Source organism: Pseudorca crassidens, chromosome Y (genome assembly GCF_039906515.1).
Source record: "Pseudorca crassidens isolate mPseCra1 chromosome Y, mPseCra1.hap1, whole genome shotgun sequence".
Taxonomy (NCBI): Eukaryota; Metazoa; Chordata; class Mammalia; order Artiodactyla; family Delphinidae; genus Pseudorca; species Pseudorca crassidens.
Genome location: NC_090318.1, coordinates 18,785,660 through 18,807,248, shown reverse-complemented (window position 1 = coordinate 18,807,248; position 21,589 = coordinate 18,785,660). Strand labels below are relative to the sequence as shown.

Below are 21,589 nucleotides of genomic sequence, written 5' to 3'. Positions count from 1 at the left end.
TCTGTACAAGGCATCTGGGGACCTGGGCTGTTCCCCAACTCTGTCGCCACTGGTCACGTGACCTTGGGCAAGTCACCTGACTTCTCGGGACATCTCTTGGTCATATGTAAAATATAAGGGTTGCTTTGATTTTTGAAGCTAGCTAGTTTCCAACATCTAAATTCTATGCATTTAATTAATCCCAGAGGTCTTTTCCTGTTTGGCATTTTTACATTGGCATTAATACCACAAGCATTGATTACAAAAGCTTGAGGAATCCACACACCCATCAAGAGGGGACTGGTTAAGTAAACTTGCACACCGTCCACACTCTGGAACATGCTGTGAGCGAGCTGATGTACAACAGCTTCCAAACAGCAGGACTAAGAGAAACGAGGTCTATCAAGTATATTACTCTCCCAAGTACTTTCACAAGAAGATGGAATGAATGAATGAATCGGTGCTACATGATACAACACAGATGAATCTCACAATCATGCACAATCAGTGCAGAAGCCAGGCATAAGCGTGTACAGATCATAGGACTCCAGGTATATGAAGTTCAAGAACAGGCGAAAGTAAACTGTGCTGACAGAAATCAGCATGGTGGTACCCTCCAGCCAGAGGATTTGACTAAAGGAGGGCAAGATGAGGCCCTGTGGGAGTACCAAGAATGTTCTCTTCAGTTGGTCAAAACCAACTGAATTAAGATCTATGCATTTCATTCCACGTAAATTACATCCTAGTGAAGAAAAAAGAAAAAGGAAAGTGCTATGTACATTCTATAGATGGATGTATTTGCACAGACATTTTCTGAAACAGTATATAAGACAGTTATCAGTGGTTGCCTTTGCAAGTGGGATGGGGGACCGGGAATGGGAAAGAGACTTTGTTTTCTTTCCATAACCTTTATCCTGCGTGAAATCCTCCCAGAAAGCATCTATTACTATTTCGATGGAAAACAAGTCATTCAAAAACTACTTATCACTCTCTAGAAAGGAAACCACCCCTGCCCTCAGAAAGGACAACTTATCTCTGGCCAGGCCGACAACACAGTCAAGCAAGGGTTTGATAATAAGGCCTTTCCCGCAGCCCACATGCCAGAATTTGCAGAGGGCTCATACACCCACCCTCCTCGCCACTAACTAATCCCCCTGGGTCTGGTTTGGGAGGGTGCAGGGCTGGAGGGCTGTTGGGCAACCTGGGAACCTCCAGGCCAGCAGGTCTCACCTGGGGCCTCAGGTTCGTGCGGTCAAGGGCACCTGGAGCTCAGGTTAAGAATGCTCCCCTTGGGCTTCACCCTCAGATCTCAATCAGAATCCCTCACATGTCCAAGAGTCTACATTTCTTTTCTACCTTCTTTTGAACTTCCTATTGTGCACATTTTCAAATACACAGCACATTATGGAGAAGAGTCCAATTAATAACACCAATCAGATTCAACCAGTGTTCCTATTTGACTGTATTTGCCTCTTCTCGCTCTCTCTCCATTCAATTGAACCATTTAAAAGTAAATTACTGTGGTTCTCAAAGTGTAGTCTGGGAACACCCTGAGGTCCCCAAGGCCTTTTAAGGGGGTCCATGCTGCCGAAAACATTCTTATAATAATTGTACATTTTTATTTGCCTTTTTCCATTCTCATTCTCTCATGAGTGTACAGTGGAATTTTCCAGAGGCTACATGACATGTGATACTGCAACAGACTGAACGCAGAAGCAGGTTTGAGAATTCATCTGTCTTCTCTTCAGCCATACATTAAAAAGATCTCCAAAAATGTTAAAAAAAAAAAAATTTAAAAGTTTTTGCTCTCATGACACTTCACCCCTAACTACTTCAGCATGCATCACTGAAAAATAAGACTCCTGTACATATACACGTGTTAGTTATCTACTGCTGTGTAACAAATCACCCTGAAACATGGCAGCAGGAAACAACCATGTCTCATCTCACTGTTTCGGTGTCAGGAATGAGGAGTGGCTGAGCTGGATGCCTACCACACCACGAGATTATGGCATCTAATCAAATTTACAAGTCTCCTCGCATGATCTAGAAGGCAGGCACATAAAAATAACCCAGGTGTCCCCAAAGCCTATTACTGACGTTTGTTCAAGCCAGGATCCAATCAAGGGCACAAGTTACAGCTGGTTATTGTCATGGACTGAATGTATCCCCCAGAATTCATATATTGAAATCCCAATCCCCAATGTGATGGTATTAGGAGGTGGGGCCTTTGGCAGGTGATTAAGTAATGAAGATGGAGCACTCACGATGCAACTAGTGCCCTTATAAGAAGAGGCCAGAGAGCTCTCTTCCCACCATGCGAGGACACAAGAAGGCAGCCATTTGCAATGCAGAAGAGAGCCCTCACCAGAACCCAGCTATGCGGGCACCCTGAGCTCAGACTTCCAGCCTCCAGAACTGTGAGAAATAAATGTCTGTCGTTGATGAGCCACCCGGTGTGTGGTACTCTGTCACAGCAGCAGAGCTGCCTAGGACAGTCATTCCATCGCTTAAGTCGCTTTTGATGGAGAATCCTCCTCCATTTTTTTTTCTTTTTTAACTTATTTTTTATTTATTTTTGGCTGCATTAGGTCGTCCTTGCTGCGCGGGGCCTTTCTCTAGTTGTGGCGAGCGGGGGCTACTCTTCCTTGCCGTGTGCAGGCTTCTCACTCCAGTGGCTTCTCCTGTTGCGGAGCACGGGCTCTAGGCGTGCGGGCTTCAGTAGTTGTGGCACGTGGGCTCAGTAGTTGTGGCTCGTGGGCTGTAGACCGCAGGCTCGGTAGTTGTGGCGCACGGGCTTAGCTGCTCCACGGCACGTGGGATCTTCCCGGACCAGGGCTCAAACCCGTGTCCCCTGCATTGGCAGGCGGATTCTTAACCACTGCGCCACCAGGGAAGCCCTCCTCCTCTTTCATTTTCTTTCACATCATTGACTGGGTGCAGAGACAACGCCCAATGACCCACATAGCGTGCCAAGCCATTCTGGGGACAAGCTACCTGGCCGGCTGTGGGCGCCACCTGTAAAGAAAATGGCTGGAAGTGGACAAAGGAGGCTGCCTGTGCCCCGGCCTCTGCACACTGGCTCCTTCTCGCTAAAGAACCAACCCTCCCCCAGGAGAGCAGTTTTTATGGGGCCAGGAAGAGGCTGAGAGAGCGAGCTGAGGGCAAGGGTACTGGGGGAGGGGCACACCACAGTCCCAGGCCCGTGGGGGGGACAAGGATAATTGTTTGATTATAAGCTCCCTCCCCCAAACCCACTACACATAGCCCATGCCTCGCAATGCCACTGCCATGACTGCTTCCTGTCTCCCGGGAGTTTCCAGCTTGCTGACCCTCTTACATCCATCTGATCCCCCCAAGAGCCAAAGAAGCAGGACCAGCAAGTACAGTAGCCCCATTTACATTTTCGGCAACGGTTCCAAGAGGTGAAGTGGTGCAGCAAAAGCCGCTCTCTGAAGTGTCAGAGCCAGACCTTTAGCGGCCAGTCCTACACTGGAGCGTAAAGCGCGTGACCGTGACGGCCACAACGGGCACCAGCACCCGCGTTACCTCACTCCCTCCCCTCGACACCTGCACACGGGTCCTATTCCCACTTTTGCAGATAAGGATGGGGACTCTGGTCTACCCCAGTTCCGGACACGGTGGTCTACTGCTTGTGCTCTTCCCTCCTTCCCTGACACTCTGGCAAGCTAGCTTCCCAACTACGACTGGCACACAAAACAGGCCTCCCCTTTTTGACTGAAGCTACTTCTGGAACCCCAGAGCATAAAAAAGTCTCTGCATTGACAACATCATGAAAGGGAATCGGATCTCTGACTAAGGGCTCAGCATGAAACAAATCATAGGAAAATGAATTCTAGAATACCAGAGCCAGAACATCTAAGATCGTCCAAATCAGTGGTTCTCAACCAGGGGCAATGGAGCCCCACGAGGGAACAAGTGGCAGGGTCTGGAAACATTTTTCATTGTCACAACTTGGGGGGCGGGGGCCACTGGCATCTAGTGGGTGGAGGCCAGTGATGCAGCTAAAGAAACATCCTCCAGGGCACAGGACGGTGCCCACAACAAACAGATTTATCCAGCCCCAAACGTCAATAGTGCCAAGGCTGAGAAACCCTGATATAAATTTCTTGGTCACTCTGGGGACAAGAAAACTGACTCCCAAAGACACAAAGTGACTTGTCCCAGGTTCCACAGTCCCAAAGCCAGAAGTGGAATCAGGTCTCTACTACATCTGTCTCTCATCTGCTGTCTAGGGTTGGGCTGGGGAACAAGGGAAGGTAGGGGCCTGAGGACCTTGACTCTAATAGCCAACCTGAACCAAATGAAGAAAACTGCAGTAAATTAATTACTGAATTACTGCAGCAACACATCAGGGTGTCCAACCGCTGAAAAAAATGCCTTATTTAATTATCAACTAAAATACCATTGTTTTACAGGTCCTCCCACAGTTGCTGGATGGGTCAAATAATACATGGTGTGCGTTCCAATACAATTCAGTGATACCACGGCTTCCAGAGGGGTCACGTTTTACAGGAAAGAAGGCCACATTCTCCTCTTAAGGGTACCCACACATGTCCTGGCCTCGGGTCGTATGTGAACCAGAGAAAGGAATGTAAACACAGGTGTGAACTCTCAAAAGAGTCCATTAAAATCCCACCTCCTGTCCTGCTAAAATTGAAGTCAGCTGATCCCTCCTCCATCTGCCACTGCAGTCATCAAGCCCCTTCTTTCAGCAAGCAAATTACTTAGCAATGGAATTAAAAAGAACACTGGAGGGCTTCTCTGGTGGCGCAGTGGTTGAGAGTCCGCCTGCCGATGCAGGGGACACGGGTTCGTGCCCCGGTCCGGGAAGATCCCACATGCCGCGGAGCGGCTGGGCCCGTGAGCCATGGCCACTGAGCCTGTGCGTCCGTCCGGGGCCTGTGCTCCGCGACGGGAGAGGCCACAACAGTGAGAGGTCCGCGTAAAAAACAAAATGAACACTGGAAATTCATGGCTTTTGGTGTTCATTTCCAGCTCCACCCCCTTCTAAAGACCTTTTTGATCTTAACAGATGTAGCTGGTTTGCACTCTCCTACACGCACATTGGGAGCTTTATTTTATTGGATACTGTTATATTTTAATCTATTTAAAACACCTGGAGAAAACAAACACATTTCTGACATATCCCCTTTAAATGCCGGAACCTTGCAAAAGAATGCCAAACAATTTAGACCGCACATCTAGCTCTTCAAATGCTAACCAAGAATTTTCCACTCCATTTCAAGCAAAGCAGCTTGGCTTTGAAAGAAATCAGGCTGACTACTGAGGACAAACCCCTGTAAGGAGAATCACTAAATGTGTCATTATTTAAGAAGCACAATGACCGTCGGTAAACAGTTATCTTTGCCAAGCAGCCCCTGTCTCTCCTTACAATGCGTGTACTGTGATCATTTCTGATTTTTTTTCCCCTCCTGTGAAAGAAGCCCCGGTCTTTTAGTCTGGCCCCTGCCCACTTTCCCAGGGTGCGCCTGCCAAGACCCAAGTCACGCGTGAGCCTGCAGCCGCCCTCTGCGCCCTCCCTGCTGCCTCGTGCCTGCAGCATCCGCAGCAGCCAGAAAAACCCCACTCTGGGGCGCCGACGGGCTGCAGGGGCTCCTCCTGCAGAGTCCCTTACCTGCAGTGCCGCATGGCGCAGGCCGGTCGCCCACCTGCGCCGCATCCTTTCTTCGGTGCAATGGCTGCTGACGTCACCGGGAGGCGGGCCCACGCCGCCACGTAACGCCCTCGGGGCGAGGAGGGGAGGGAGGGAAGACCCTGGAAGTCACTGGAGGCGAAGAGCGAGTGGCCGGGAAGCCTCGCTCTGGCCTCCTTTCAGGGCGGTGTGTTTGGTGTGGGCAGCTGGCCTAGCCTTCCACCAACTGTGGGAAACAAACAGCACACAGAAGGGGAGACCCAAATGACTCCAGGCTCCACGGAGGTAATAGGATTTCAATAAGGTGATTAGTAATGAAAGGAAATAATTTAGTCTTTTATTTTTAAAGAGTCTTTATCAAATGCAGTGGAGAACTAAATAAACAAACCTATTTTGTGCAAATCAAAATGACCGTTAAAATACAGAGTGCGTATACATATTTTGCATAGAGGGTCCATGTTTCAAACCGTATATCAAATACATTAATTTGAAGCATATTCACTGTGGAATGTAATACTAATTGCACTGATGAATAATGCTTGTAATTACTCTCAATACCTGCATTCCAATATCAACGTGTTTTTGCCGAAGAAAACAACAGTGACACTACGTAGTTATACTTCTTACTTGAACATTTGACTGTTTAAAGTAAAGCGCTAGTGCATGAGCACGGTTGTACTTGTGTATTTTCCTAAATCTTCTGGCAAAGAATTTGATCTCTCAGACATGAAAGTTAATTCGCAATAACTCATTATTATACGTTTTCTAATTTTTATCACATTCTGCGAAAGTGAGTCATCTATTAAAGAAAATATGTACAATGTCAATATTTCTCATTCACAACTGAAATAGCCTTGCCTAGAGGGACTTAGAAAATTCCAACTGTGATCATTTCATAAATCTGAAACGGCATATTTCAGACTTAATAAGTGAAGATATCAACTTTCTTGCCAAACCACATAAACGTTTTTGAAATGTGAAAGAGCAAAAGCAGGAACTGTTTTTATTTGTATTCCAGTTTCATATAGATTAGTTTCCTTTCGTTTGAATTTAAATTGCAATTTTAACATCACCTTCGCTGGCGCCCCTGAAAGAGGTGTGAAACGGGCTGTTTCACAAGCAGGCCAGGGTTATTACTTACTTGCTATTTATTGCGGCAGCTTTCATGTCCTTCTATATTTAACCCCGGGCCCTTTTACCACCATCCCCTCCTGATTTAACCACATTTCTGTTCAGAAGGTCAGTCTCTAATTTGGGGCTAAATAACAGCCCTTGTCTCGCACAGCGATCGATTATTTTCAACTCGATTTTAAAAATCAACAAAGTGGCCGTACGGTATTCCAGGTCCTTCCTCTCATTTGTTTTTCTGAGTGATAAACAACTTACCTTTTGCTTTCAGATTCCTGAGATATAAAATGTAAATGCTACCGAAATCCCATGCTCCAGTGGGTTGAGGGCCCACTAGAGACAGAAACTGACAAGCTCATTTTCCTGGAGGCAGAAGCCGATTTCAGCCTTCGGCGCGTGGGGCGGGCCCCCACTACCCCGAGCCAAGAGCCAGGCTGCGAGCGTCACGTGCTCCGTGCAGCCACTCGGCCCTGCCCGGCAGGCTGGGTCACCTCGGCTCTGGAGGCCGGCCCTTCCAAGCCTCGTACAGTCGGTTCCTTCGGGTGCACAGAGAACCCCGCGTCCCCGACACGGAACGCGCTGCCCGCTGGGGTTGGGCTGCCGGGACTATGGTGGTGGGAGTTCCAAGAATCGACGGGAGCTGGGACGCGGGGCGGTCTATAAAATGCCCTCCGAGGTCCGAAGTGACTTGCTCTGTGTTCCGGCTTGGCGGAAATGACTCAAGCGGAGGCACCTTCCTCGTCGTGGGGCGATTTTTTTGCCAGTAGGTTAGTTTCACCTTCTCTTCTCCAGGTGATTGTTCAAGTGTGAAGAACATTGCAGCAAACAGGCAATTCAGGAAAAGCCTAAAACTGGGGCGCACAGTTTTCAACAGAATGAGATCACTTCCAACATCCTCCACCTCCACCCATGAAATTGTCCTTTTGGCAAGGACTTAAAAAAAAAGATTCCCCCCCCCCCCGCCCCGCCATAAGAATGTAAATTGAACAATCTTCCTGGTGGGATGTTTAGCAATTCCTACCAAAAACCTTGCAAATATGCGCGGGTTGAAACATAGAGTGGGCCCGACAGCTATTGCTGTCATTTGCTCCAGGAACTAGCCTCATTAGGAAAAAAGAATCGTGAAAGGAAGAATTGCTGCAATATTATTTATGACCTCAAAGCACCAGCAGCAAGTTAAGTGGCCAGAAACAGAGGATAGGTTAGGTTTATAAGACATCGGTACAACACAAGAATTAAAACAGATATGGTAATAGATACTTTTCGACATGGAAGGACATTCACGGTGTCTTAAATGAAAAAAAGCAAGCTCCAAAGCATTATGTGCTGAATGATCCGACGAATGTATGTAGGTGTTGAAGGGAAGCAGAAGATGCCACCCCCAAAATAGGCCACTTGGCATACTGATTATTTTGAATTAAAGTTACTTAAGAAACAGCCTGTGCAAATAAAAGACACTCTGACCTTCCTTGGTCCCCCCAAAGGCATGTGAAGGTACCCTGCCCCCCACCAGGTGGATAAAAGGCATCCTTATTGCGGAGACAGGAAATTCACCACCTGGAAGGCTGTATAAACAAACCTTGTTACTTGCACTAATTTGCTAGCCCAAGCCCAAACCCCTTTGTTTCTCCAATTCTACACAAACTTATGGTTTTCTTGTCTAGAAGGTATAAAAGCTGCCTGCTTTGGTGACTTCTTGGAGTCTCAGAATTCTATGGGCTCCCCTACCACAGGAAATTAAATTTGTTTCTCTCCTGTTAATCCATCTTATGTCAATTTAATTATTAGACCAGTCAAGAAACCTAGAAGGGAAGAAGGGAAGAGTTTCCCCCCCCCCACAGTTTAATATATTTATATCTACGCAAATACTTTTGAACAGAGAAAACAGCTGGGAAGCAAATTCACTTAAGTATCAACCTTAGTATTTCACTCATTAGTGAGATTAAGGGTATTTCTCATTTTCTTCTTTTTAGCTTAGCAGCATTTTCTAGTTTTTCTACGATTAACATGCATTGCTTTGATAACAAGAAACAGCTATTGCTTTTTTTTTTTAAGCACTGTAGGAGGCATGATCATGGATTATGTACATTTTGCTACTTTTTAACGCAGATTTCATTCCTTGAAGATTCTCAAATCTTAACCGCAAAGCCCGGAGAGAACAATTCCTAATCATCCTAGGTTATTCTGCTCATAAAAATCTTTAGGAAGGAAGATGGCAGCTCAGAACTGATGTTACCATTTCATCGTCCGTAGGTCCAGCCTTAATTTCTCTTCCACTTAAATTCACTTCTTATTCTGCTATGTGCGAAGACTGAAAGATAGCCGTTAAGATCCTTCCTGAAAAGATTCTTCAAACACTTACGTAATAACCTTTGAGCTTTAATTTCTCCATACTGGCACCTTCTGCTTTCTTCACAGACTTCTACTTGTTAATCCCTTTGAATCTTTTACATTTTTTTCCTCTTATCTGCTGCTGGTACATGGGACACTGTCTGGGGACAGTTTTGGCTGCCACACCTCGGGGCGGGGGGGGGGGGGGGCCCTGGCATCTGGTGGGTGGAGGCCCGGGATGCTGCTCACCAACCTACAGTGCCCAGGACAGCCTTGCAACAGAGAAGGTTCCAGCCCAGAATATCACTAGTGCCGAAGCAGAGAAACCCTGCTTATACAGTATAATTTCATTCACTCAAATCTTCCATTTCCCAGGCTTTGTTTTTCTTTTTTTTTTTTTTTGGCCAGGTCCCGCAGCATGAGGGATCTTAATCCCCCGGGCGACCAGGGATCAAACCCAGGCCCCCTGCAGTGGAAGCGCGGAGTCTTAACCACTGGACCTCCAGGGCAGGCCCTTCCCAGTCATTTTAAAGAGTTCACCATTGTATAACATGCTGGAAGCTCTGCTTCATTATAATCCCTTAAATGTGGTACTGCTGGCACGTGGGAAGTATGATTCCCTGTATCTTCATAGACTATTTCAGAATTGATGCACAGGAAGCTGCAAAGGGTGGTTATCTCTGGGGAGCGGAACCCAGTGACTGGGACACAGAGAGGGAAGGGAAGTTTTCATAGACATGGAAGCACACTACATGGTAAAACAAACGAACAAACAAAAAACTGTCTCTGGGATACAGTGTTACACCAGAACCAACATTGTCTTCAAATGTTCTCAGACACCATCTTGAAGTATTACATAACAACCATATTACAGTATTATTGTCTGTGCTATTTGTCAAGCTTCTGCAAGCCTCGATTTTCCCTTCTAGAAAGTGGGGAGCAGTAGAGGTAGTAAAAGGATCCACCACCTGGGGGCGTTTTGAGGCTTAAGTGAGGGCTCTGGAAAGAGTAAGCACCGCTTTGCAGAGCCTTACTGGAGCCTGAGACGCAAGGAAAAATGTGTACCCCTATATCTGCTTATCAAAATACCTAGCATATTTTGAGCCGAGTGGAAAAAGTTATAAAGACTCACAATCTAACACACACACACCTATATATAAAGCCCCACGTGGCCCAGTTCATTTGCACACCATTGTCAACTCACATAAACCCACCCACGGGGAAAGCAGGGCATGTAACCCCTGGCCAGTTGGACATAATTATTCCCCTTACACAGTAATACAGGGTAAAATTGCACTGCTTCAATATGGTAGCCACTAGCCACAAGCTGCTATTCAAGTTTAAATTAATTTAAATTAATAAAATTTAAAATTCAGGGACTTCCCTGATGGTCCAGGGGGTAAGACTCTGCACTCCCAATGCGGGGACCCCAGGTTAAATCCCTGGTCGGGGAGCTGGGTCCCACATGTACGCCACACCTAAGACCTGGCACAGCCTAAATAAATTAAAAAAATTTTTTTAAATAAATAAAGTTCAGTTCCTTAGTCACATTAGCCACATGTCAAGTGCCTGATCGCCACATATGGCTAGTGGCTACTATATTTTAGTGCAGATATAAAACAATTCCATAATTGCAGATAGTTCTATTGGGCAGTGCTGCAAAGCGTTTCTTTTAAACTAATTCCATTGCAATAAAACAATTTGTGTTTATTACCCAGGGGATTCTGTCTGTAACTGCAGAGTAGGAAAAGCAATCTGGCCAGAGTGTCTGTTGGTGGGAAGGACGGAAAACCATAGATTCTAAAAGGCTGTGTGCCTCTCGCCACAGGTCCCAGACACGATGTTTCCAAACCAAAAGACGTGCAGCCTCTGCCTTTGGATGCAACCAAGGGCCTGCAAATCTTGCTCCAAAATGAGGCGGCAGTGTATGATCACTTGTTTCAAAGCAAAAATTGAGATGCGTGACAAGAAAATATTGTCAGTCTACTTAAGAGACAGACAATAAATCTAAAAACAATGACTAACCCAGCAGTAACGAGTACTCCTGCCACCAAGAAACCAAGTCTCCCTGGAGAAATGACCATTTCCAGGTCACAAACATCTGGTCAAGCAGGGTAGTGTTACCGAACCAAACTTGGTCCCCTCGCCCATAGAGCAGCAAAACCAATGTACTGACACTGGCTTGTGGTGAAGGAAAGCGCAGCGTTTGTTTCAAGGCCAAGGAAGAACTGGCGGCTTAGCTCAAAAGATCCAAGCTCCCCAGTGGCTTTCAGGGAAGGGTTTTTAAAGACAGTGTGAGCGAGAGGGTGACAGGGTGTGTGATCAGCTAGCTCGTGCACAATTCTCTCATGGGTTGATGGTGAGGTAACAGGGTGATTTTAAAAATCAGGAATCTCGATCTCAACCTTCTGGTTCCAACTGGTCTGGGGTCTATGTGACCAGCATGCAATTAACTTCTTCCACCTGGTGGAGGTTTTAGTGCCTGCAGACAATTGAAGGGTACGGCCCAGGGTATTATCTGTAGCCCCTGAGGAAGAACCAAAGGCCCTTGACCTTGTTTTATGGCTAAACTGTTATTCTAAGTCTTACTTGAATATTTTTTGTTTCTGTTTATTTTTTTTCTTCTCTTATTAAATTTTTCTTTTTGGAACTCAGGGAAGGTCTAAGATGCTAAAGATTTTCTACACACAAGAGGTGGGCAGGGGACACAGGGCCTGGGCAAGTGTCTGTCCCTGGGAAAGCTCTGTAGGGTCCCGCTCCGTTTCAGTAGCAAGGAAGCCGTCTCAGACTCCTGAGGACATATAAAAAGGACCCAGCAGTCAACCAGCAGTCTGCCTCAGCTACAGAGGAGGGAATTTGAGCATTAATAAGGATAACCACTCCAGTGGATTAAAGCACACCAAACATATTTAAATTTGTGTTAATAACGATACTAAAAAAAAAAAAAATCCATAAACAAATTGGTCACCACTGTAACAGTGCTGGGGAAACCATTATTTTCAAAACTGGTCAATAAAGAAAAAATTCAAGCATTTATCTTGCTTTTCCCATATAAACTGTACCACTGGATAACCAAATAGACTAGTAAGTTTCTCTTAATAAAAGCATTTCAAAGTAAATAATAATGTTTTAAAAATTGAGAGAACATCATCATTTTGCAACCCTTAGTGAAATAATGGATCTAGGTATTGATTATCAATAGTTGCAAACCCTATAAAAAGAAACATTATAAGCTACCTGATGGATGAAGATATGTCTTGCCACCCATCCCAGCCCCCAAAAAAGAAAGGAAAAAAACAAAAGGGAATCTGATCAAGCTTTTAGGTTCAACAACAGCTTTTTTCAGCATTTATTTTTAGGAAATAAAGTTCAGAGGAACATGTTAAGCTACACCCAGGGATACAATGAGCCAAGTCCAGGCTGTGGGAGATCAGAAAACACACAAATTACAAAGGTGTGTGTGTGGTAGGGGGCGTGGGTCCTGTGAATTAAAAACCGACACAGTGCTCGCTTCGGCAGCACATATACTAAAAAAATTGGAACGATACAGAGAAGATTAGCATGGCCCCTGTGCAAGGATGACACGCAAATTCGTGAAGCGTTCCATAAAAAAAAAAAAAAAAAACCGACACAACTGCGCTGAGATGGCACTGTGCACCTATGAAGATGACAATGATCAAAATGACAAATGTTGGCCAGGAAGTGGAGAAATTGAAGCCCTTGTACACTGCTGGTAGGAATATAAAATGGGCAGCTGCTTTGGAAATAGTCTGGCAGTTCTCCAAATGGTTAAACATAGAATTACCATATGATCTAGAAATTCTACTTTTATGTATAGACCCAAGAGAAATAAAGACCTGTGTCCACACAAAAACTTGTACACAAATGTACACAGCAACATTATCCCTATCAGCCAAAAAGTGGAAACAACCCAAATGGCCATCAACTGCCGAACAAATAAACATGATGTGGTCTATCTACACAAAGGAATATTACTCAGCAATAGAAAGGAGTGAAGTCCTGACACAGGCTACAATGTGGACGAGCCCAGAAGACATGATGCTGAGCGAACAAAGCCAGCACACATAGCATGTGATTCTATTTCCAGGAAACGTCCACGATAGGCAAATCCACAGAGAGAGAAAGATTGGCAGTTACCGGGGGTGGGGGGGGGAGGCGGAGAAATGGGGTGACGGTTAACCGGCACAGGGTTTCTTTTTGGGGTGAGGAAAAAGTTTTACAATTGATTGTAGCATCTGCACTACGAACATACTAAACTCCGAATATACTAAAAACTGATGAATTACATGCTTTAAAAGGGTGAATTGTATGGTATGTGAATTCTATCTCAAGAAAGCTCCCCCTCCCCCCAAAACACCACAGACTTAAAAAAAAAATCCCAATAAACAGATATTTAGATTCTGTTCAGTTAAAAAAAAAAAAAAAAGGAATGATCTTGAGGCAAGTGAAAAGGTGAACCATGGATGATGAATGCCATTGAGGAGTTATTAAATGTTATGATGTGATAAGGATACTGTGTGTGTCTTTCTCTCTTAGCCATATGTACTGAAATGTTTCCAGCTCAACCAGAAAGGTGTATGGTATTTGCTTCAGAACTCGGGAAGGTGGGGCGGGCGGAGGTGTAGACCAAACAAGATGGGCCAAGAGTGATCCATGTTGAAGGGGTAGGGGAGAGGGCTGCATGTGTCTTCATTGTACTATTCTATTTTCATACCTCTATTTTTTATGTTGAATACAATTATATACATTTTAATATATTTAAGTCTCTAATTACATTTTTTTTTAATCACACACATTTCCATTCTGTTCTTAAGGCAGGTTAGTTTAATTTTGTAGAAGAAATGCTTTCAAACAATACAAATGACACAATTAGAACAGTGATAAAAACAGAGATGAATACTGATTATAACTTATTCCCACAACAGAAGGTTACTTATTTCGGTGGTGACAATTACGTGACCAGATGAAGTGAAGACCGAATTCCCTTTTACTCATCACACTGATTCTAAAGGACCCTGGTGGCAGACTTCGGATTGTCCAAGGCACGATTACGGGCAAACTTAAACATAAGAAAATACGCCTTAAGACGACTGGACTTCACTTTTCGGACATGTGGGATATTTTCCAGGGGGTGACAGTCTTAACTAGTGGGAAGCTGCACAATCGATCACGAAAGAGAAGCCAGTTAGGGTGCCTCGTGCCCTGCCTGCTGGCCTGGCCTCTGTCGCTGTCCACGTGCCACCTCCAGCACGGCCTGCGAGCAGCACGGACCCGTCACCTCCCCGTCCTTCATCAGCCTGGCTTTTCCTTCCTTTCTGACTATGGTCCCATTCAGGTGCAAAAGCAGACAGGAGGGAGGCGGAGAAGCACAGGGGAAAGGCGCAAAACACAGCGCTCCTTGAACTGACACCAAAGCTGGGGCTGCATTTGTTTCTGGTGGGGCAAAGGAGGGATTTCCTTTTTTTTTTTTTTTTTTATCTCTGGGATGGGGAAGCATTCCAAACAGAAACCTGTGTCTAGTGGGCAGTGACATTTGAAAACCCTTGCGGGCTTTCTGTATTGGCACAGTGGGTTTCCCCACGTTGCTACTTTGTAGGGGTTAGCAGGAAAGCTACCTCAACCTTTCCACCCACTTAGAGCTTCAACTGGCAGTGCCTAAACACAGGCCCGGCAACGCGGCCGGGGCTCTCCCACGTCTGGGGAGCCATGTACCTCAGACGCATATGACTTGCTCTCCACACACCCCCGAGTCCAGCGGCAGCCAACCCATCAATCTGAAGTTTCAACAGCTGGGGACAGAGAGGGCCTGCCACCAACCTGACCCGAGCAGCAACGCTGTCTCCTGGGGGTGTGTCACTTCTGGCAAGCACTCATGTGTTTTGTGTCTCTACCTCTGTTGTGGGTATATATGCAGAGAAATTAGCAAAAGAAAAAAGAGAAAAAACCGGGACTAGAGGCAGAAATACATAGCAAGAAGTGACAAGTGTGAAAAAGCACACAGTTTTCAGCCTTACCACCACAGACAACTTCACTGTCCGTGATAGGTCACATATCAATGAAATGCTTTTACAAAATTCATTTTTAATAAATGTGAAAAGGAAGGTGGGTTATACAAGGGAGTGCTTACAGACCAAGGAGAAGAGAGATGCTGCTGATTAAGGGGGGAGGGGCACTTTCAAGGGAGGGGCACAAAGACCCAGGAGGAGGGTTCCGTTTTCTCTTACATTTTGTGTGACTCACCTCGTTTACTCCTCTGAGGCCTCATGAAGGAGAGTGCATTTCATATATAATAAATACGTATTAGGCAAACTATAACATCTGGCATTTTAAAAGAATGGTATAGTTTTATTTCATAAAGAATTCCCCCCCCCCAAAAATTTTTTTCCTCATGAGCTAGTTCTAAGATTTCTTAAGAAACGTTGGCAAGACTCCAGCATGGGCGGGGGGCCTTCTGAGCGAAAGCACACGCTCTCCTGTGAGTGACTCGCCTGGTAGCTGTAGTTCCCACGGAAGCTGGCTTCCTCAAGAAAGCGCCTTCAAAGGTTATCGTGTCCATGTCGTGACTGCTCTATCCATCAGCGGATCCAGTGACTCAGTGAAAACACACCTTCCTTCTTCTATTTTCACTTTCCTGCAGGGCAGAGCAGCAGAGCAGAAGCTCCACCACTGCCCTCCTTGTCGGTCAGGATCAGATGGGGCGGACTGGAAAGGCAGGCGGGGCTGCCGAGGCCGGGTGAGGGTGGGCTGTGTGCCTGCCGGGGGCTCCGTGACCAGCCTCAGACCCGGGGTGGGCACGGAAAGGTGCACGGAAACCAGGGGCTATGGGTGCCCAGCCCGCGCGGGAGACCAAGCTCCGCAAAGCGCACCCCGCACTGACTTAGGACTGAGCCCCTAAGGTGGCATCTTAACAGAACATAAAGGGTGCGAAAGTGTACACTATACATGATAAATGCACACAGGAGAAACGGGACGAGTGACGAGTTCAGCACATAGTGTTTGCATTTCCGATGTCAGAACACAAAACCGGCCCCAAAGATCCATTCTACCACATGGCAAATACTGAAGAACCAAGTTTCAGTCTTAAAATACATCTTAAAGTCAGTATTCTCCTTCAAGGAGGAAGAAAAGAACCATGAATAAATGACAATAGAGTGAATTTGCCTGAGTTTCTGTCTTCCACCCTTCAAGTCAAAGAAAACAGCATGGAAACTGTCGAATCTTCACACAACAGCTACTCTTTTATAAAATAACCTGTTTGAGATGTTAATTTAACAACAAGGAAAAGCCAAGCCCTGCTCCTGTCACTATCAAAAAATACATATTTATAGACTTTCGAAAAAAAAATTGTATATTAATAACTTTGCACACATATTTGAAAGACAATTTTAGCTAGACAATTTTAGAACTTCGCAGAAATAAAATAGGCAGATAAATACTCCAGCAAACATCATCAACAGGCAGCAGGGGTATGTTAGCCCGTGGTCTCGTGAAAAATGTTATCTTCTCCCTGGGTGGGCATGGAGAAAATTATGTTAGAAGGTGATATGCAGACACTGAAAGCTGGCAGGAAGCTCTCATATCAATGATGGCTTTCCTTGTTCAAAGAACAATCAGAATTTGAATTTCCATAATATATGTTCGTATACAAATTTTCAAAATTTTAATAGAAGTTATGATACTCCTAGGAGGGCAGGGACTTATCTCCAGTGGCTGGAAGAGTGCCTGCTACATAGTAAGTGTTCATTCTTGTTCTATCAACAAATGAATACATTTTAAAAATGTATCAATATATGAATTCTAAATCAAAACTGAAGAAAGTGCTTATAATATCTTGTGTTATTTATGATAAGGACATAAAAATTACAGGTATAGACAAAAACAAAGCTAAAAGTCAGGCACAAAGTAGTATGGATAGAACTGTGTTAACTGCGGCTGTATAAAAGAACAAAACCATGCAAAACTAATTTATGTCATTAGAATTCAACACAGTGTTTAAGGAAATTTGCAGAGTAATCTGGAAATGCTGATAATGTTTTGATTTCTGTCATGTTCAGTTTATGAGAACTCACTGAACTATCTTCGTAAGAAAAGAACATTTTCCTGAATATAGAGTATGCTTCACTCTAAATTTTAAAAAGCAAAGATAACACATACTGTACATATGTAAATTGCTGTTATTTATGATCATAAACATAAAAGATGTTACAAGAGCCGGTAAGTGAATTATGTTTATTAGATGAAATCAGTCATGAAAAAAATAACAGGTTAGGTAGTAACATGTGGTATGTTAATTCTTAATAAGCTGAATGCAAAATTAAACAAAAATGATCATACCTGGCCTTAATTAAAGCTCCACAGAAAATAAATCAGGAGAAAAATCGCACAATGCTAACAGCAGTGGGGATTCCAGCTTTGTTCTCGACTTCCTTGTGGGTCTCTCTCAATACTTACTTTACTCTTCATAATGACAAAGGTATGACAGTAAAAATCAAGCGCGAGAGTGAGGCCTGGGCTTCTCCCCACCTGAACGCCTGCACCCAGCTGGATGGGTTCTTTGAGGTTCCGCCCGCGCAGCTGGCACACCCCTTTGGAGGCCTTCTTCAGCGTCTTCTCAGCTGCCTGTTCTTGAATGCAAGTCAAGTTTGGTCTGTCTCGTCTGGAACAGCAACGCGGGGTGAACCAGACGGGTTTGCTTCCAGTTTTAAGGAAGAGCGATGGAAGCCCCTGCCAGCTCCGGGCACCGGGAGGAGAGAAAGGCCCGGCCGCCTGCCCCCTCCCCGCGTTGGCGGGCCGGGGCCTCACCTGCCTCTCGGCCTCCCGCAGCAGGCTCCGGAAGCGCTCGTCGCGCAGCAGCCAGGCCGGGGGCTCGGCGTGGCCGCGGAGCTGGGCGTCCTCCAGGCGCTGGCGCAGCTCGCGCAGGTCGCACAGCTCCTCGGTCAGCTGCCGCTGCCGCTGCCGCGTCCGCGACGCCTGGAGGTCCAGCTCCAGGTCCAGGGACGTGCGCGCCGCCAGCGCCGCCACGGAGGACCTGCAGGGCTGCGAGACCGCGGCCGTGAGCGCCTCCACCCCGCCCGCGCCCTTCCCGCGGCTTCTTCCCCGAGTGACCGACCCCACTGGAGAGAGACAGCCGCAGCGTGGCCCGACGCCAACACAACACGGATGTGGGCCACACGGGTTCAAACCTCCACTCCGGTAACGAGCCAGTGACAGCAAGCTGTCCGCTGTAATGACGACCTAGGCTTTGGCTAAAGCGCAGAGAAACAGACCCTCTCACACGGGGCAGGAGGGCGTCATCTTTCTCAAGTGCTACTTGACACTATAAGCAAGAGCCACAAAATGTTGTGTTTTCTTTGGTTCTGAAATTTCATGTGACTTGCACCTGAAAGGCACAGCTGATGATGTGCAAAAGCTTTATGACAGAAAAATTCTAAATACCTGACAAGAGAAAAGTGATCAAATACATTATAAGGCCCGCAGAAAACGCAGCTACTGTAGAAAGATGAAAAATAGACCGACATGGCAAAATCTTAATGGCCTACTGTATAACGGGAAAAAAGCACGTTATAAACCACGTTGAGGGCTTTCTGGTTAAACACACACAAGCTGTCAAAAACGTTCCTCCCCAGGGAATTCCCTGGTAGTCCGATGGTTAGGACTCCCCGCTTCCAATGCTGGGCTGCAAATTCAATCCCTGGTCAGAGAACTACAACTGCAAGCCGCGCAGCGAGGCCGAACATCAACAACAACAACAACAAAAAACGCTCCTCCCCACACACGCCTGAAGTAAGCAAGTCTCCTGTTTTCAAGAAAGCTCTAAGACGACAGTAGAATTTTGTACACGGAGCTGAGAGCAGTACTTCCCACGCCACGGCTAACAACGCTGGGGAAGGCAGTTAGTGCAACAAAATCACAAATCCACGAGCGTTGTTGGGAGGACTGAATAACTGTGTGCGTTTTACACACCCATAACGCTATTTTGCACATATACAGAAGTTAAATGCAAATCTAAGTGACTTAATAAACACAAACTCATTTAAAAGCTCTCCTGAATTCATAGTAGAGCTCACTGGTTCCCAACCACGGGTGACTTGGGCCCTCCGGGGACATTTTTGGTCGTCACAACTGGGGGAGGGGGTGGTACCGGCAACTAGTGGGTCAAGGCCAGGGATGCAGCTCAACAGCCCACAGTGCACAGGACAGCCCCCAACAAAGACAGACCTAGGCCAAAATGCCAACAGCATGGCTGCTGAGAAATACTTTCGTTGCTGAGTTATGTATTTTCTTATCACTCTCAGTCAGCGGCTACTCTAAATACAACCACCACAAGGAGATCTGGGAATTTCTTTTTCTTTCAAAGAATTCTTGCCCGGGAAAGTCAGGGAACCACTACCTTACAAATTAAAAGGAGCAAAACTGTGTACACTGGCGTGACGTGGAGAAAAAATCCGGTGTATATAAAGGAAAACTGTAGAACAGTCCTATGTAGGAGAATGCGCCACGGTGAAAGACCCAAATTTTCTAAACTGTATATACTCCCTTGTCAAAAAAGAAAGAAGAATCTCTTATACAGAATGGCTGTTTATTAATTTATTATATTTTAAAATGTAAAGATCATGTATTATCTTAGATTACGACATTATCTTAGGAAATTAACAAATACTGGTAACATTGACATTATATACACTTTTAAAAATTATATCTAAGTAAACAAGGAAATAAACATATTACCTTTCAATTAATCTTACCTAAAATATTACCCCTTCAGGTTTGTGGAAATAACTCCCAGCGTACATACAGACGGCAGATTAGTCTACGTGGCACATACCTGCTTATAGCGAAGGGTTCGTCTTTCCAAAGTGTTTCGGACAAGGGGGGACTTGCGGGCCAGCATTGAACTGTCGCTGTCACTACGATAAAGCTACACCAAATGACGGCGGTTCAGAAACACTTCCTCAAGAGTTCAACATTCATTCTCTGTGTACTCTGAACTGGATTATTTTGGTTCTCGTGCAGGTACTCAAACAGTTATGACGTTTAGAGCTTTTACCAAGACTTCGGGTTTCGCGTACAAGAAAACCCCACACAAGAGTTTCAGGCCAAACAAAGACAAACCAAATAAGCAGACCAACCCCCGGCCCCACCCCTGCTTCAGGTCCATCAACCGAACCAGCTGAGGTTTTCCAGGCTAATCGCGCAACACAATTTCGGTCCTATCAATGCCAACTGCCACTTGGTACGGTGTGACGCTCATGAAAACCCGCACTCTCCTCAGCGCTTTTCACTTTTTATCAGTCATTCTCATTTGCTGTGTTTCTAGCTTTGGCAAGAGCTGGGAAGAGTGGCGTTCCAGATAAGAGCCTCGTTCCTGGCAGGAGGACAAGACCACACCACTAACACCCACCCTGCCCGTCAAGGGAAAAGGCCTGTCTTTAAAAAGAAAAATAAATAATGCCGACTTCACGGGAGCCGAGACGTTACGTATTTCATTTGGCGGCAGGTTTTCATTTCAGGAACAACATGTATCTGTGTGAAAGCAAAGTCCTGGCCTTCACGGCCTTACTTTCCATGCCAGTGAGCCCCAGATAGCAGGAAATGTTGCAGCACTGCACTTACGTGCCTCCCAGTCATCACAAACATATATAAAAACAGAGGCCTCTAGAAGCATCGCCGGTCAGTGCGTGTGCCTTTGTGCTGGGCGCAAAGCACAGTGCAGGGGCTGGAGGCCTGTCTCTGGGGAGGTGAAGGGCTTCCTCCTTCACCGCCCCGTCCTCCTCAGCAAGCAGGCAGGAGGCTGCTCCACAGGGGTTCGGCAGGAGTCTAGGATAAGGAAGGATGGCCTTCGATCAGGCACCTCCAGCCGCGTGATGAAGCATCAGGCCCCACAGGGCCGCAGCCTGATGGGGCGGGAGTGCCCCGCCTGACCCTGGGCTGCCCGGGGCAGCGCGACCGGGACACCTCACTGCGTGGGGAGAGGAGCTGCAGGCCTCGCAAACGTGGCCACCCGGGCCCCAGCCCCTGTTGCTCCCTCCTGTGAGTAAAGGATTCCCTGCCCAAGAAAGATGGGCTCCCTGCTCAGCTCCTGGGCAGTGACCTGTAAGTCCCTAGAACGTTCTAAGTGTCTCTGTTTACCTGGGGACCTTGGCCCGGCCGCACAGTCTCTGCTGACAATGTGAGGGGGGCCCTGGGCCACCAGCTTGACCCTGGAGGGGCTGCAGACGAAGGTCAGCCACGCCGGCCACCAGCTGTGCCCCATGACCACCCCTACAAAACGCCTGGGCACCAAGCCTCGGGTGAGCGTCCCTGGTCGGCTGTGCTCCGGGCACGCTGCCACTGCTCCGGGAAGTGAGAGCTGCCGCACAACTCCGCTGCGGGAGAAGGGTCCACTGACAGACGAAGGGATAAAGCAGGTGTGGCACATATATAGAGTGGAATATTCCTCAGCCATAAAAAGAA

At 46.4% G+C, this 21,589-nt stretch overlaps 1 protein-coding gene, 1 non-coding gene and 1 pseudogene across 2 annotated transcripts in view; 1 reads left to right on the top strand and 2 right to left on the bottom strand.

The window, feature by feature from the left end:
• The window catches only part of LOC137217813 (H(+)/Cl(-) exchange transporter 4-like), a 74,363-nt gene extending 68,682 nt beyond the window's left edge, over nucleotides 1–5,681 (bottom strand). Inside the window, exon 1 of the mRNA XM_067724773.1 lies at nucleotides 5,639–5,681. The gene's annotated coding sequence lies outside the window, so the exon portion shown is untranslated. The remainder of the gene's footprint in view (nucleotides 1–5,638) is intronic.
• Nucleotides 5,682–12,618: 6,937 nt separating this feature from the next.
• On the top strand, nucleotides 12,619–12,728 carry LOC137217919 (U6 spliceosomal RNA). The gene has a single exon (XR_010940311.1). It is a non-coding gene; the product is annotated as a U6 spliceosomal RNA (small nuclear RNA).
• A 4,586-nt stretch (nucleotides 12,729–17,314) lies between these two features.
• Nucleotides 17,315–21,389, bottom strand: LOC137217903 (protein WWC3-like; annotated as a pseudogene).
• Between the last annotated feature and the right edge of the window lie 200 nt (nucleotides 21,390–21,589).